The 18422-nt window shown below is 38.5% G+C and overlaps 1 long non-coding RNA gene across 2 annotated transcripts; it reads left to right on the forward strand.

Annotated features, from left to right (window-relative positions):
• The first annotated feature begins 7031 nt into the window (after window positions 1-7031).
• Window positions 7032-17772, forward strand: LOC134486366 (uncharacterized). 2 transcript variants are annotated; one of them, XR_015683527.1, is made up of 6 exons: window positions 7032-7923; window positions 11653-11708; window positions 15660-15705; window positions 16012-16049; window positions 16673-16763; window positions 17659-17772. It is a non-coding gene; the product is annotated as an uncharacterized LOC134486366 (long non-coding RNA). The 2 variants fall into 2 exon arrangements; XR_015683528.1 differs by lacking the exons at window positions 15660-15705; window positions 16012-16049; window positions 16673-16763 and adding an exon at window positions 16796-16877 and having other exon boundaries at window positions 7042-7923.
• The last annotated feature ends 650 nt before the right edge of the window (window positions 17773-18422 follow it).

The following is an 18422-nucleotide window of genomic DNA, read 5'->3' on the forward strand; positions in this document are numbered from 1 at the left end:
GGCAGCTACATTACAAAGTTCCTTAATTTTATACTTACTAACTAGCATATTCCTAGAATTTCCCACCTGAAATCGATACCATAAAAACACCCAACAGTGGAAGCGTTTGTCAAGCTGTGGTAGTTAATAGTAACTCGAAACACAACAGAAAGTTCAGGGGAAGTTAATGTAATGATTTAACACAATTCTGTGTTTAGCTTACACAATAGTAGTTTGCGGTTCAACTCTTGCTTTTGTTTAAGTATCAGCATTGTATCATACAAAAATAGGACACCAAATGGCACTTGTATAATATTTTTATTACTGGGAAGTTCTACTATATTTATTTAATCTACTGAAGGTTGATAAAGTTTATAATCTTATTTTATTAATCCTACTAGACAGAGTAGCCACACAATATTCCGGGAGTCACAATCAAATGAATGAGGCAGAAGAAATCGAGTCACAGAATTTTATTTACCCTCAGGCTCCTAGGATCGTTTGTTGCTTTGAAATTACTTCACTACCAGAAACGCCTCCCTTCTCCCAGGCATTAGTTAGCAAGCACCTACTATGTGATGTGATCATCCATGCATAACATATTAGCCATTCTTTAAAAAAACAACCTGACAAAGATGAATTCTTGTCATTCAAATGAAATGTGAAGATGTTAAGAAACTTGACAGACTTGCATATGACTAAATTACAGCTACCCCTTTAGCCCCGCCTAGGTGTAAGAATCTTTTTTTTTTCACTACTTGGTCATAATATCATTTAAAAATAAAAGGATAAATATTTCCTTAGACTCATACATAAGCCACAAAATCATTACACCCCAAGACAATCTACCAACAATAAAAAAAAACCGCAAAACCCAGAAACCCTCCAAAACAAAATGCTAGGAAAAAAAGAGGAGGGGGTGGAGAAGGAGGAGGAAGAGAAGGGGGAGGAGGAGGAGGAAAAGAAGGGGGAGGAGGGAGAGGAGGAGGAGGAAGAGGAGAGCAGTAGCAACACCAAAGTACTTCAAAGCAAGAATTAACATTCGTCAAATTAATATTGACCTCCTTACAATGTCAGATGTTCTGAATTCCTGACTTCCTGTGGCTTAGTTTCCAAAAAGTTTGGATGAGGAAATAAGAATATTTGAATGAGATGAGGAATAAGAAAAGTTGACAAAACTCAATACATTCGGAATAGGAAAGGAGAACCGATGGTTCAGGCAGAACCCTTCCACCCCCGCTGTGTGAAACACTGTAAATGTGACTCCCTGAGATGTTTTGAACGATGATAATCAAAACTCGCTTATATTTTTACTAACGTAGACCCAGCCTGTTTTTTTTTTAATAAGTGATTGCTATCTCTGTATCTTCAACTTAGCTAATCCTCTACCCACAGAAACCTACCAAGCAGCCATTGCTTTTCCCTGCAGCTGCTTGTTTGTGCGTTGACTGGTTCCTGGACTCTGAACCCGCGTGAAGGTACAGGCCGGTAATGTCCAGGAGATAAATGCCTATGGTCTCTCCTTAGGTTTATCAGGCTTTTAAACTGGCCAAGTGGCTCACCCATTTATGGCAAAGTTTCAATTTTCATTGCGGTTTGAGGAGAGTGCTTTCAGAGGTTAGAGAAAACCACTTTTTGACCAGTGGAGGTGGAACAGAATGCTTTGAGAACACAGGACCAAGGCTTTGAGCACAACTGTGAACCCAGGAGTCAAATGTGTTACCTTAACAGTACAGGACAGAAAGATTCCTTTCCAATAGTCCTGAGCAATTTGCTGAGAGTCGAGGTGAAACTCCTAGTAACATTACTTGGCCAAAGTTGTATCTCAGTAAACACATTACTTAGCTTTATTAAGAACGTCTAAGGCATTTACCTGCAATGCTCTCTTCAGTTCGACACTTCCAGAACACCCAGAAAACTGTTTGTTTTTCCAGCTAACAAAGGAATGAGAGAAACTCTATAACATTTCAGCTTGGGAAAAAAAAAGTCAAATACTCAGATGCATTCTTAAAATCAGAGTTTGGAGAGAGACTTAAGCTCCACTCAGTTAACTCGCCTTGTTCTTCTGGCCGCTTTAATTACTGCTCGAGGGAGACTAAGTTGGTTGCTCCTGGCTCCTAGGCTGCTTGGGGGTGGCAGTTGTTAGAGTCATCCAGAGACAATGTTTCTTCTGGGTCAGCCTGAAGAAACCCTAGCAACAATGGCAGTCCCCAAGGCAACACTCCAGAGGGGGTCTAGATTCAGCTGTCAGTCACCTTCAGCTCAGAGCCATCAAATGTATTTACACAGAAACTGGTTATCACAAACCTTTTGAAAAACTATGTAAAGAGGAGATTTACTCATCCTTCAGACTTAGGTTTGGGTTTTTTCCTCCCCCTTGAAATCCTTCCTTTTTCTCAGTCTATCTTCCTACCCACCCCCAATTCCTCCCCTAACTACCTCTGGGAACTTCTAAGGGTCCCCCTACTTCTTTTGTTCCACCCTTGAGCTTACTCTGCTATTGTGTTAGAGTTTGAGCCTAAGCTTGAATATCACTCAAGAGGAATGAATATCTGCTATTATAGGAACAATTTTGTCTGCAAAAGGACAGAATTTTCTAGGATTAGGAGTGATCCATTCTCTGATGCTGATTTGTGCAGTTAAACCTCTATAAGCAGTAAATACTTCAAGTATTTGCTTAATGTCAACACACTCATTCGCATGTCTTGTATGCATCTTTTTTTTCTTCTTCTTTCTTTTCCTTTCTTTTATTTTAATAAAGGCTTTTCAATAAATAAATATAAAAATGTAAAGCCTAGAGCAGAGTGCCACGGAAGTAAGGTTCCACAGGATGCAGAATTATTTTGTTTCTCACTATTACTGAATTTCAGATGCAATACGAAGAGGTTTGTTGGTGGTGTTTTCTGTGATTGCTATAGCTTTCCAAAGTCTATAAAAATGACTGTTTTCCCCCAACTGATCTCTCTACATCATAGCTATGGGACTATGGAATTGGAAGACCGTTTTGCTTATTAAAAACTATAAATGCAATGTCCCGTCAAAAGGTGAGCCCCACTTCAGTGATGTGTAAATGATTTCTGGAACCAGGTTAGCAAAATATCAAAGACATAATGCCTGGAGAGTGGATCTAGAATGTTTTTTGTTTTTATGAAGAATATTTAACTTTATTCATATCCGCCCCCATCGTGTACCTGTGTGTGTGTGTGTGTATGAGTGTGTGTGTGTGTGTGTGTGTGTGTGTGTGTGTGTGTGTAGGTAAGTGCTGGACCACTGAGCTACATCCCTAACCAGTCTTGCCTTTATACTTTTAAAGATATTTCTCTTTACTCGTCCTTGTCCAATTCTATCTTCTCAGAACAGAACCCAACTTTGCACCATCTTTTGATCCACTCCACGCCCCACCAGCACATTCTAGGAAAGGTCATCCAAGCATGGTTATTTAAGTTCCCAAATATTTTGGCGGTTTCTGTTCCTTAAGAAGTTCCTAGATAGTGGATGTTCACATTCCTGCTTCAATTTAACAGAGGATCTAGAATCTTATGGACCTGGTCTGCTGCAAGAAACGTTAGTGACACAAAGGAACAAAACCAAAAACAAACATGACCAAAACTCCAAAATATGTATACAGAATTCAAGCCCTGGCCTGCAGAGTTCATCACATTCTCCCGATTGCGGCCTCAATGGCCAATCCCCTGTTTCTGCTGGTGAGTTCTCAACACTCTAATGAAAGTGAACTGCCTATCCTGCTGGTTCCTGGGCCCCACTTCTTCAGCATTTAGCACTGGCAATGGCACAGCAGTGAAAGGATCATGGCTCACAACTGACCACAGAGCCAAAGAGCCTCAGGTAAAATAAATATTTGAAGACACACATAGCTGATGGTTAGGGAATTTTAAATATTCTAAAATCTTATTTTTAATGTTAATTTGTTCTCAACAGGATGGCCATAGCCATCCAAATCTGGACAATTTTGCTCCTTCCAGTATTTGCCCCTTTCTAAACAGTTGGTTCCCCTCACAAGACACTCCAAACACATCACACTTGCACTTGTTTTGCTTGGAAAAACCAAAGCCAGTTTACTCGGTTTTACACACAGATTTAAGCTCTTGTGGAAGGGAGATGACGTCGTTCACTGTATGAAGTACTGCAGAATAAATTTTTGTTTTCTGTTTTGTCTTTATAAATGCTATTTACTTAAAAAAACTCGAAAATACAAAACACCACATATAAAAATTTACCAAACCCAATGTCTATATATTTCAGTGTCTTTTATAACTTGTGTCTATTACTAGCATTTGGTCCATCTTCCTCCCTAAAGCTCAGGCAACCTTTCTTGCTCTCCTTCCTACATGTTATGCTACATCTATACATACATAGAAACATATATTTTGTGCTGTGTTTTATAAAAAGACAGGATATGTTATTTTTAGAGCCAGGAGGGAGGGGTGCCTCAGCAGGTCCATGCTGAGACATTCCTTCCCCCAGAGGTACCAGCTATACAATGGGTATAGTGGAGAAGAGTTTATTTAGGGACATGGAAAGGGGAGTTGAGAAAGGATTAGACACAGAGAAAGGCAGGGGGGGGGAGAGAGAGAGAGAGAGAGAGTGAGAGAGAGAGAGAGAGAGAGAGAGAGAGAGAGAGAAGAGGGAAGAGGAGAGACTGGCCAGGAACACATAGAGAGGAGGGAGGGGGAAGGGGAAAGAGAGTGGAGTCAGGGAGGGAAGAGAGTCTGAGAGAGAGAAGTCAGAAAGAGTAAGGAGGGGCCAAACAGCACCTTTTATACTAAGACAGGCCTACCTGGCTGATACCAAGTAACTGTTGGGCGGAGCTTAGAAAAATGCCTACATTTCTCCATTTGGGTTTTATGAGAGAGAGAGAGAGAGAGAGAGAGAGAGAGAGAGAGAGAGAGAGAGAGAGAGAGAGAGAGACAGAGAGAGAGAGAGAGAGAGAGAGAGAGAGAGAACTAGAAAGAGATGATGGTGAAATAGGGTCGTCATGATCTTTTGCTACTTCCTGCTGACTTTCCGGTGATGAGTCCCTGGACAACCAAGGAAAATGGGGATGGGGATGTTGGTCAAGTCTTAGGAGCATTGGCTGCTTCTTTGCTCTTCAGAGTCTATTGGGCCATTTGTGGGTAGGAAGGAGCAGGTCCAGGAGAAGCATCTGTGTTTGCGAGAGCAGGCACTGGCTTATCTGTGGATGGTTCTTTGGAGCTAAATTTTGAGTACATTCCTGGACTTGATAAGATGCTGAAATGTGTGCACATGCATGTGTGTGTGTGTGTGTGTGTGTGCGCGCGCACACACACACACACACACACACACACACACACACACATATTAGAGGTAGAAAATAAAAGTCTTGGTGGTTGGGGCGAGGGGAGTCCCAATCCCAGGAAGCAGGAGAGGAATCCTACCCTGTGGACTAGGTAACAGGTAGAAGCTTAGGCTATTGATTGGCAGGCGTACTTATCTAGATGGAGTCTGTTCGCTCCACTAGACGTAGCTCTGAGTGGGTTTCCTGGGGCTTATACGTTTACAAAAGAGATAAGGTTGATAACAGCATGAACAGTCTTTAAGGTGAGCTTAGGGAAGACAAAAAACCTTTTATGGAACAGAAGGCATAAAAAGGGCTTTTTTTCTTCTGTCTAGGAGACTAAATGTATATTATCTTAGCATATCGTGAAATATTTTAAGTTTACATTTAAAAGGAAACTCGAAAATTTGGTGAGCTTGTGAATATAATAGTTTATTGATATAGATTAGCATGAGAAACACGTGAAGTCTATGGTTGATAGATAACCAAAAAAAAAAAAAAAACCCTTAAAATTGGAACTGGTGATTACAAAAATGGATCATATTATTGAGTGTTTTATTAGGGTTAAGCTAGTTTATAAGATCTTCATTGATAAAAATTAGGATCTTAAATTCTTGAAGTCTCAATGTAAGATTAGCTTAACAAGGGGGAAAATATGAAGTAGTTAATCACTGGAAACTGAGTTTAGATAAGGACATAGCAGATGGTTACATCTGTGAAAGGTTATATCTGAACTTGCATATCCTCTCTTATGACGTCTGTGAACAAGGCAAACTTGTCTGTCTTTGATAAGAGATCTGGTAGTCTTAACTAGTTAACAAATTGATGTATGATCTAATATGGTGGTGGATTACCTTGAGGTAGGGAGCTAGAGGTCTGTTTTCTAGCTGTCAAGCTGTAGTTACCTTAGCAGTCTATATAATCAGAGATCTGGGAAGAGTAAATTATAATCCAGATATCATATATTAATAAATGAGAGCAGTTGGTCTATAGTTTATACGTAACAGTTTTCCCAGGTCCCTGTGTTCTCCATCACAACTTGGGCAGAATTAGTCAGCTGTCAAGCTCAGAAGATGAGAGGCTTTTTTCCTCTGGAGTAGAAACATAGGAGAAATGACTCATGTTGTCTCAGGCAATATGGGACTCTGGGTGTCCTGGGTAGGGAGAGTCACTGTTAGGATTTTGAAATCTGTCTGTCATAATACACTTAAACATTTGACATTATACTTAGCAGATTTCTGACAAGATTGAGAGCTAGTATCTATTAAGTATACCAGAGTTAAACAATCTGTTTTAAATTATTTGTTTTAGAATATATCTAGCAATAAAAGAGAGTACATTGTAACTTAATGACAGTAGCAAAAACAAGGCTAAACATATCTTTAGTATCTTTCTGTTGCAAATCTTTGACTTAATATTAAAATTATCATTTGCCAAGGCATGATAGCAATCATATGAAAACCTTATCCAAAAAAGTGTCTTTGGAAACCTTAAGTCGGATTGTTTTAAAGTAAGAAGCCAGTGGGGGTGGGAACTACCCATAACAAAGATGGCGGACACTCATGAGACTGCCTTTAACTAAGATGGTCCTGAAGCTACAATCAGCCACGTGACTGCCCTTAGCTAAGATGGTACTGAAGCAATAGTTCCATCTGTGCAGGAAGTCATGTCTTATAACCTAGAATGGAATGGCAGAAGTGTTGCTATGTATTAGCACAGGCAAACGCATAAAGACAATTCTAAATGGCACAGTATGGAGGCATGTGTCGTAGTTTGGCTGTTCCTGTGGCACAAATAGAAATGTAAGACTGCCTACTGAAGCAAACAGCCGCCAGCAATGGTTTGGCAGAGTAAGATAACCTGGCAACAGTGGAGAGCAGTCCAGTGAGCCCATGGCATCAGTAAGAGCTGGACAGTGTGAGAAGGCAAGCAGAGAGCAAGTTGGTTGGCGTGAAATCGGGGAAAGCCTGAACACAGAAATCTTTCCACTTTTCGGATCGCTGGCCAGAGTTGTAAACGTTTTCTTTTCAAAGTGCACTTAGGCAGTTATTGAGAATTATTGCTTAATGGGGATTGCGGTCAAAGTTAATCTGTGAATTAAACCAGGAGACGTCCTAGTACGGAGCCTGAAAGTAGCTGTGAAGTCATTTCCTTTTGGAGGCATCTGAGTGGGGAGCCTGGAAGTACCCAATGGATGAGAGTAGAGGCTATTAATATTATCTCTTTCAGCATCCCGAAGATAAATTAATAACTAGAAATGGCAGCAGCCAGGCCAGATCAACAAGCTGTCACGTGATGAACTGGGGGCTGAGCTCTGAGCCAACACCTAGGCCTAGGATTTGCCAGCAGCGAGAAAGAAATCTTCTCGAGGAGTAGAAAAATCTCCCCCAAGAGAAGATGTCCCAGAAAAAGGGGTCAGCAAGAGGGCCAGTCATGACTGGGAATACTTCTATTCTCAAGGACACCAGAGCGTGGCTAGGAACTCAACAGTCCTTGCTTGGGACCAGGGTTCATCTAGGCTGACTAGTTGGAGGAGGAAAGGAAGCCTACCATTTCGCCTGCGTTTGGATGGAGGTCTAGAGATTCAATGGTTGGAAAATTCATGTGGCGGCAAGAAATAGGAACCTGTGAGTTTCTATATCGGAATCTTGGCATCAAAAGTTGTGTTTTATAAAAAGGCAAGGATATATTTTATAGAGCCCGGTATGGCGAGGTGGAGGTGTGCCTCTGAGGGCCCATGCTGAGGTATCCTTTCCCCCTGAGATACCAGCTATACGACAGACAGATATAGTGTAGAACAGAGTTTATTTGAGGGCTTGGGAAGGAAAGTTGAGAAGGGAGTAGAGGCAGAGGGAAAGAGAAGAAGAGAGAAGAGGCCAGCAAGGAGAGCGGGGGCAGGGGGGAGGGAGGAGAGGAGGGGATGGGTCAGGGAGAGAAGAAAGTCAGAGAAAGAGAATGGAGAATGGGCAGAGAGCAAGGAGAGGCCAAACAGTCTCTTTTATAGCAAGCCAGAACTTCCTGGTGGTTGCTAGGTAACTGTTGGGTGGAGCGTAGAAGGAATGACAACACTTGGATATAAAATTTCCATTGTGTTTCATAATGTTGTCCTTACTTCAAGATTCTCTAATTATTGAGGCTTCTTTCCCTTACCGAGTAACACTCACAATGTCTAGAAACTCCCCATGGATACATATTTTTGGGGTTCACTGCACTAAATGTTGGAACTTATTAGTTTGATTATTTTTCAAATGTTTTTAGGTATTCTAATGTTGTTTTCTTGGTTTCTTTATTATTTCTATATTAATGATGTCTCAGTGTCTACCTTGAGTGACGAACATGTGTATTAAACATTTGATTTGAACAGTATTTCTGATCTTTCAAATCTTTTTGTTTTTTTTTTCTTCAAATCTTCTAATGAGGAATTTTTTTGTTGTTGCTGAAGACAGGATCTTGCCAGCTGCCCTGGAACTTACTACATAGCTTAACCTGGTCTCAGATGTTTGGTAATTCTGCTGCCTCGGCCTTCTGAGTACTGGGATTACAAACTGAGTCATCGTGCCTGACCCTGAAGAGGAATTCTTATAAAATTTTGATGACTTAGTTTTAAGACCAGAAGAATTTAGTGAATAGGGGTCTGGGAATCATTTGTCCTTTTCCCTGCACAGAAGGCTTGTTTTCATAACCTAAGAGGCAACTTAAGTTAATGAGTATTAAGTTCAACAGCATTCTGTTGCAATCATTTTTTGACATATATGGACAAGGAATTAATCCTTTAACATGCAAATTTAGAGATGCATACAAGTTTTACTCAACAATTGGGAAAATGCAGCAAGTTCATACGCATTCATATTTATTTAGACTTTTTTGTAATTCATAATTTTTGTAATTCCAGAACATACAAATAAGAGAATCAAACATTCTTTATTACAAACATATCCCATTGTTTTCAGTTGGAATATTGACAGATTGTAACTGAAATTATTTTTTCTGTAGATGACTGCATTTATCTTTACAATTTTCTATCTATCTATCTATCTATCTATCTATCTATCTATCATCTATCTATCTATTTATCTATCTATCTATCTATACCTCTAGCTCTCTCTGTCTCTCTCTTCTTGAGGGTAGAAGAACACATATTTACCTAACACAGTTTTTGTGAACCAGAAGTATCCCTGAACTTGGGAATTAAAGTTAGGAGAAACTTTAGGTGATGAGCAGTAACTGACAGAATGATGTGGAAATAACAGAAGCAACATCAGAAAAGGAAATATCAAAGAACTGCAAACAGCTTTACTATATATGAAGTCATGTTAGCAAGCACTAAATAAAGCTGCCTTTAAAAGGAGGAATACCAATCGAATGCATTGCTCATTAAAATTAAGTGGCAATATTTGTCTCTAATTCAACTTTTTAGAAAGCTATAGCCACTCCTGCATTAAATATCATGTCAAACCTACAGCCATCCACAGCTCACACAAACCTTCCCACAATTGTCATGGAGCTATTTGATCAACTTGGAGACCTTCTAGGTCCCCAGATTTTCAGATTAAAAATAGAGGAGTATTATTGTCTCAGGTGATCTTCATGTTAATAATTAATGACAAAAAGTGGCTGATTTTTCCACCTGGTATTAAACCAGGCATCAACAGAGCCATGTTACCTATTTTACGCCATGCTGTAACTGTTCAGCAAACCAATCTTTTGTTTTCTAAAATAATACTTCTGATCTGCAAATAGCTAATACTCAATCAGTGGGTTTATCAGAAAGTAAATAATGAAATCCAAAGAAGAATAGCACAAGGGTGTTTTAGGGGGAAAAAAGGTAAAATGAGATGAAAACCTTTTCTTTTTCACTTGACAATAGGAAGCAAATACAAAAGTAGGTCAAAGGAAAAGCTGGAAACTGATGGAGCAAGAAAGGGAAAAACATTAAATGATGTATGTGATTGTGTGTATAAGTGTGTGTGTGCATGTACACACATGCGTGCACACTACTTACACACACTCTCTAGTGCGCATGTATGTAAGCTTGTGCGAATTTATCTGGGTGTTTGTATGTGTATGTGCACCTGGAAGAATTCTTGGTCTCAGCATGAATGAGAGGAAACAAGCTGATATGTTGAAATCTATTTTACAGGACCAGCTGTCAAATTTCAATGCATTCTTCATAACTGTTTCCCAACATCTCTTCTCTCACATACCAGTCATAGGATTTACTCGATGTTTTTTCCAGGAGTATTTCCCCAAGAAATACTTTCAGACAGTTTCTCAATCCCAGCATACTGTTACTTTTAGAAGCCAAAAAGAATTTCTGAAATAACTTTAAAGACTAGGGTTTCTGAATGTAGCAAGAGTTCAGCTTAAAACATCTTGGATAAGGTGTGCTAACATGAACCATTTAAGTGAATTAACATGGATTAAAGTGTTAAATTAAAACAGAACCTATAAAACAGCTATATATTAACTCTTACCTTTCAAAGTAACTGGACTGGTATGAAAGCCTTAATTCTTCTTTAGCTATTCTTAGAACAGTCAAGGTATGTTAAGACTTTTGTAGATGGTAAGGTTTATTGTTTTTTTTTTCCAGGGATGAAGGCTTTCTTTGATAAAAAAAAATCATTTTATTTAGCCAGTGAAGTGTAGTTCTTCTGTGATTTAAAACTAATTCTTAGAACATAAAAATCCAAAAACAATTCCTGGTGGAATATTTTAAGTGAAATTATTCACATAGATTTGGAAGGCTTAGCTTATATTTCCATTAAGAGGAGTAAAACAAACTATAAGCAGCCCAGTCTGCTGTGCATTACAGTACAGTAACACATCGAGTATGCACTCGGGTGGTGTGTGTGTTGTCAGTGTTTTTCTTCTCGAGGAAGGATGTGTCTAAGGCGGAGTTTAATCATCAAGACTCATTTTTGATCCTAAGGATAAAATTTTTTGCTGGGTGAAACTGGAAAATACAAAATCCAGGTCTGAGGATCTTGGCCATTTAAAAACCTTGAAAACTCATAAATTAAGCATCATTGTAACTGGGTCCATCTTTCATAACAGCTCTCCAGAGAAAATCTAAAAGCCAGGCCACTCTGAGTGGAGCGGAGGATGATTCAGTAGGTGGCACAATTTTCACTGAGTCAGTACTGAACTGATGCCCCAGCATGGTATGAGGGGCCACCGCACTGTTGGAGGTGTCGTCTAATGGATGAGGGTAAAACCAAGGTCCTGACCACCAGCAGTTATTAAAAATCCCATGGCACTTTTCAAAAGAGTAAAGATGATGTTAAACCCTGTGTCCTGGCTAATTTCCAAATTGGGCAATTATATTCTGCCTACTTAAAATTTCTCTGTAATTTTAGATGGATAATATATTCTTCATCTTCTGCCCTACGCTGCTGCTCTTTCCTGCTCAGAGGTGGGTGCATTTCTACAACGAGGGGAGTATTGTTTCCTTGGAAAATGTCTTGCAAGGTCTGGGATCAGACGATGGAAGGGATAGCATCTATCAGAACAGGTGCCATGCTAGTTTGTTTCTTGTGTCATTAGGCTGACTATAAGAAAATTGCCAAATAAGTGGCATTAAAAAGAGCCTCGTCAGGTAGTCAGAGGTGCTAGGCTTGCAAAGGTTTCCAAGATGGATACTTTAATTCTATTAAGATGTGACTAAGAAATGAGGCTTCTCTTGAAGTGAATATATTATGTAAATATTAACAATTTAAGCATAAAATTATAGGCATTTAATAGGAATAATTAAATTTTCTAACATTTGCCTAGCAAGGCCTATCATGTCCATTCAAGGACCCTACTTGCCATCTCCCATTGACTTACGGTGGGTTAGCATTTCCTCTATGCTGGCTTTTCCAAAAAGAACAAACTCTAATTGGGAACAAATGGAATCATTTCTTTTAAACCTAATGAAGAAGCAAGCCTTGGTTAGCATGTTTTACATTACAGGAAAGCCAGAAAAAAAAAACCACACCTTAAGGAGAAAACCAGTAAGGGGATATGTGTGGTCAGACCTGGGCTTCCCCAGCACTCCAGAGTAAGTCTCTTTGGGAAACTTGTAAAGGAGGCTTTTGTCTCGTAAATTATGGTGCTTACCTTTGTCCTGATTCTGAAGCTTTAAAAACAGCGAACTAGAAAATAATGGTAATAAGATAATGAGAAATGACTCAGTCTCCTCCATTGGCAATCTTTTTCCTGCAACAATGAAGAACTGATCAAATTTCCCAAAGCCCTGTAGTTACTTTTCATTTGTACTTGTTCATTCATTCATTCATTGACCTACTTACTTTGCTACAATAATTAATACCAAAGTTCTCTTTTCAAATCGCCCCCTCAAGTCATTCTGTTCTACAGATATGTAGAAACATATACTATGCTTACTAGTACATGTGTTGAAATGAGAGTGCTGCAAATCAAACATCTTGTAATACTTGTGGGCAGCTCCACAGACTGCTATAATCAAAGACGGTAATCCTGTCTGTAGGAATTGTATGTTTGTTGCTTAAAGCCATCATTTGAAAAGGAAATACCAGCTTTTAAATTTGGATTTCTCTTCAGCAGGAAATATCACAATATTTTTAGCTTAGCTTTTATGGCTGCAGCACACTTTATTTGGCAACAAGAAGAGTTTAAAATGGAAAACGTAGTCACTGATCACTTTGTCTTTTTAGTATGCAGCCCAGAGGATTCAGGAAAGATTACATTTACCATAATTAACATATATGTAAATGGAGATCATGGCTATGAATGATAAATTTTCATAGCAATTTAAACCTTGTACAAATTAATCAACCATACAGACACTTGATTAATGGAAAGCAGTGTCACTTTAAAATGCAACATGTTAATATATATTACAGTTATCACAGATCAAAGAATCTTTAAACGTAAACCAGTTAGAGCAAAGTTCAATCTAGATTTTTAATAAATGCAATTCTTGTGTAATTATGAGATAAATTTGAAAAAAATAAAGATAGCCTGCTTCATATTTATTTACTAGTTTTAGTAAAAAGTCATGAGAATAGATTTTAGATATTTCATTACAGTGACTAGGATTCAAAATACAGAATTACAGTATTGGCTAAGGATGAGATGAATGTAAAGAAGAAATTAGAATGTAGAGGCAAACGTTTCTCTTCATTTCATGATAAGTCTTGATGCTTTCTTCTAGGTCCTTGCTTTGAGTCCTGCTGAGAGAGTTGGGGTAAACACATTAAGCAAACTGACTGACATCTACTCAGAACAGTGTTTGAGATGAGATTTCTCATTCTGTCTTGGTAAACATCATTTGCTCTGTTTTCGAGCAATAGAAGTAAAAATTGGGCTAGTCTTGAATATGGGGCTGGAGAGATGACTTTTGCAGAGGACCTAGGTTCTAAACCAGTACCCACACAGTGGTTCACCATTGCCTGTAGCTCCACTTCCAGGAGATACAATGGCTTCTTCTGGCATTTGAAGGCATCACGCTGCCATGTGCTGTATGCATATACATCAGGCAGACATAATAAATACATACATGCATACATACATACATACATACATACACACATATTATAAGGAAATGAAAATAGGAAGACTGCATAACTTTCAGAAAAAGTTCTTTAGAAAAAATATAAAATTTATAGTTAATGTGTATGTGCTTGAAATGGAAGATCTGAGACGTGAAGTCTCTTTACAATATAACTGCTTTTTAGGGCACAAAGGCAATTATACTACTTTACAAAATTAAAGTAGATTTGTTTTATAGAGGAAATCCAATAATGGGTCATGAATGTTCCTCATTAATGGAATCTAGGCTTGTACCAAATCATAGCACTTGAACCAATGTACTCTATAATACTCTGTTGATCAAGGACTGCTAAAGTTTCAAACGAAGAAAACCTTGAAATGTGACCCCAAGTTTTTCCCAATTAACTAGCGCTAAGCTCACTTCAATATGGTGGTTACTCGTTGAACATTTAACTTTGTCGTATGCCTACTAAGAAACTTTAAAATGTAATCATGTATGATTTTATCATCAAACTCTTGAATAGTGAAACATTTCATCAATTAGAATTAATAAATGTTTATCCAAGAAGTGATGAATGAGACTGGGATACAAACCTTTTGGCTTTTTTACTTTCTAGCTTCTATACAATATAGTGCACTATCTCCCTAAGATCATGAAACGCTATTAATATCTAACTCCTTAAACAGCCCCCATTGAAGTCACAATACAACTGATATTAATGTGGAACCATGACTACTTGATATCTGCCCATGCGTTACAAATTCTCTAAGTGGTTTAAGTAGCTAGGCAGTCTCACAAAAATCCCATTAATTTAAAAATAAAAAAGTAAAAGAAAAAGAAAAAACATCCCACTAATGTCCATTGGAACTGTGCAAAAAAAAAAAAAAAAAAAAAAAAAGATACCTTGAATCTGCCACTCCTAGAGTGGATATTTTAGATAAGTAGGTAAGTAGATAAAGTACCTACAAATCTGGTTACCTTTAAATGACATTAGGATCTTCACAGAGTACTAAGAATACAAGACTGAGTAGTATTCTTACCCACAAAAGGCACATGGTATGGTGAGGCAGGAAGGAAAACAGACATCCAATCAGAAGACACTAGATATATGCCTTTCCATGAGAATAAAGTTTATGACAATGTAGAAGTTTACAATCATGTACAAGCAGGTATTGACGGACAAGGGAAAAATAAAGTTGAGACTAATTTAAAACAACTGTGTAGTGTGGTTGACCTCAAGATGCTAGAAACTTCTACATTGTTGTGTTCTGATCACTACAGGTAGACTTTAAGGAGGAAAAAAATTCTTTAGGTAGGCAAAATAATGAGCTGAATTCCTCAGTTGAAAGTTAAATAATATTATAATCAATGTTACAAAAAGCTGGTGATCATTGTATCAGATCAGGTATCAGTAGTACCCAAAATATTAGTAGTTCAAGGGAGCCTATCTCTTAGATTTATTAATCCCCTTTCAGGGAATTCAAGTTTGAAGGAGTCCCATAACATTATAAAGGACATACATTCCTTTTCCTTCCTTCACCATCATAAAGCTCCTAGAAGGGCCCAACATTCCTACAAGAACCTACCATCCCTACCTTTAATCAGGCTCAATTCATTCAGATGCACGTGAAATTAGGGAATACAGCCACAAAATGGAAAACTGATGTCTTGATCAATGTACCCTTCCAAAATGAGGGATCCTGTTTCTCTACGAGAAGATCCAGGGATGAGTGTTGGAAAACAACGAGTCACAGTCACGAATCTGTTTTCTTAGTTTGCCGAGGTGGTAATCAATTAGTAACACAGCTATTTCATGTTTCCTTTACTGTCCACCCCATGTTCCTTTCTAAGTTCCTCCTGAGCGGTTTGAAGTCTCTGCTCTGCTGTCTGTCAGAAGGTAAAGCGCGGATCGTTACCTACCTTTTGAATCTGAGATTTAATCAGGAATCACAAAATGTCTTTTTATTCTAAAACGAGTTTTGCCTGTGTGAGTTTGGGGGTGGTGGGGAGGGAGGAAGCCAACAGCTACTGAGCATCGCTAAGATTTAAAACACTACCTATTTGCTTTTCATGCTCGACTTTGAAATTAATGAAATTTTAAATAATTACAGACATCAAAGACTTGATAATTAAGTGCTTTTATCGTTCACTTATCTGCTCTTTCATTTAACAAACATATGTACGAGTGTCTATCATCTGCTAGGCTCTGATCCAAATACTGCAGTCAACAATACAATTGAGGTATGTCTGGACTTACGTTCTAATGAGTGAGGATAGACCATAAATGAGCCTATATAAATGTTATGTTTTCCATAAAATTATGGGTTATATTTTGTCCCCATCAAAGCTCTCATATTCAGATGAAACCCCCAGTACTACAGTGTTGCCCATGTTTTGAAATTGAGCTCTCAAAAAAGACAAAGTAATTCAAACAAGACTGTATTTGTGGACTTCAACCCAATTTTCTCAATGTCCTAAAACAAAAACCAAAACAAACAGAAACAAAAACCTAGATGTGGATAGTATGAGGGCTCTGTATGTACACTGAGACGAGTGTTACAAGGCATCAGGAGTGGCTGACTACTATCCAAGGAGAGAAGCCTCATAGGAATTAATTATTCACATCCCTGTCCAGAACTGTGAGGCAACGGACTTCTCTTACAGGATTCAAGCCTGTAATATTTGCATGTGCCAGGGCGTTACTTTCTGAATGTTTGTCCTTTTTTCAAAATTCACTCTAGCATAGTAGTTATAAGAAATAAGAACTTCTGAGGATGATTGTAGAGTCATCATTAAAGGTAATGACACCTTTATAAAAAGTTTTGACTGGGATTTGTGTTCACTTTGCCTTTCTGTCATGGCAGTAACAAGGCATTGTCTAGGATACTGGTTCCAAGCCAGCTTACCCACCAGTGAATCTGACACGGCACTGATTTTGGACTTCTCAGGCTCCAGGTCAGTGAGAAAAATATTTCTCTTATTTTCAGATTACTCAGTCTAAGGTGCTCTGTTTTAACAGTCTATATCACCGGCTGTTCCCAGATAAATTGTTCCTTGTGCTAAAATGAGGTAAGGAGCTGGGAGACTTCATAGATTGGTATTTGAATAATGTACATTTGAACTGAAATCTAAATGGTACAAAGGATTCAGCTACGTAAATATCTGGAGATGAGTGCTTTGGGAATAAGAAATAGCTAATACAAAGCCCATTTTTCCTTATAAAAGATAAGCAAAAGGCCAGTCTGGCAAATGACCGTTTTCACCATCACAACTCCATTTGCTCAGTAACTATCTATTCATGGTATGTGACTTCATCACGATGACAAATACTTGAGAGAAAGAGTCGAAAGGAGGAAAGGTTTATTCCAGACCACACTTTCGAGGGCTGCTGAATCCATTACTCTGAATCTGGGGTAGTGTGGAGCAGCAAGGCAGCCAGAGTTTGTGGTGGAAGAAACACTACACCTCATGATAGTTGACCTAAAAGTACAGTGTGAGAAGAAGACTGGACTCAGGTCAGGATATAGCCTTCAGAATCACATTCTTAGCCAACAACTTCCATTGTAGGCTCCACTATTATCCACAGTTCCTACCACTTCCTAACAGAGCATTCAATTATGAGGCCATAAACGCATTAGCATACTGTTTATGTCAGAGTTTTTATAATCCAATCAGTTCACCGAGTATCACCCATAAGCATGTGCTGGGAATGAAGCATTCAATACATGTGCACCTGGGAGAATTTAAGTTGATATTATAAACCATGAAAAATGTTGTAATGATATTTTACTGTGAACATGGCTTTCTATCCATTGACTACCCAGTAACCAATATTTCTGTGTATTTCTAGAACACATCTGAGGAATGCGTTTGGTACAACCACAATGCTCACCTTGCCGATACTGCTAGGATAGAAGTTACAATAGACAATGTTGACTATATAAAGAAGGATCTCTTTCAGATACAATCAAGCACTGTGCGTTATGTATTGTGTTCTTTTCTTTCTTGAGGTGAGGTCTTTTCGTATTTTAAAAATCAAAGGGAAGTTTAAGGAGTATCCCCCCAAATAGACTCAGGACGCAGTTATAATGCTATGTCAGCACTTTTACAGATGAGCCCATTGAAGCACAAACGCTGGAGGCTTCTGCTCAAGGGTGTGTTGCAAATGAGTATCCAACAATACAAGTAGACCTCCAATTAAGACCCTGCTTTCCTCCATTCAAAAACGGAGGCATTCAAGGTAAAGGCTATAGCCCCAGGCTACAGTCACACTTCCGAAATTTTTAAGGGAGTATGGAAGTTTTGTCAGTAGAAATCGGCATTTCGCTCAGGCTCACAGATGATACAGGTTGTCTGCTTAATGAGCTTTTAATAAAATATTCATGCAATGGTTAAAAGCATATAATATTAAATGGTTCACATACTCTTAAAAAACACATATGGGCTATTTACTTAATTGTGTTTTTTGTTTCAGTTAGGTACGAAAATCATTATAATCTTTGAAAACTACGTGTTATGAAAACCATCTCTTTCAGTTCTTGCCGCCGCTGTTACTATTGCCCTCACTCAAAGCCCAGAATTCTAGTGACGTAAGATAGCAAGGCGGGGCTTCGA

Source organism: Rattus norvegicus, chromosome 3, assembly GCF_021556685.1.
Source record: "Rattus norvegicus strain SHRSP/BbbUtx chromosome 3, alternate assembly SHRSP_T2T, whole genome shotgun sequence".
Taxonomy (NCBI): Eukaryota; Metazoa; Chordata; class Mammalia; order Rodentia; family Muridae; genus Rattus; species Rattus norvegicus.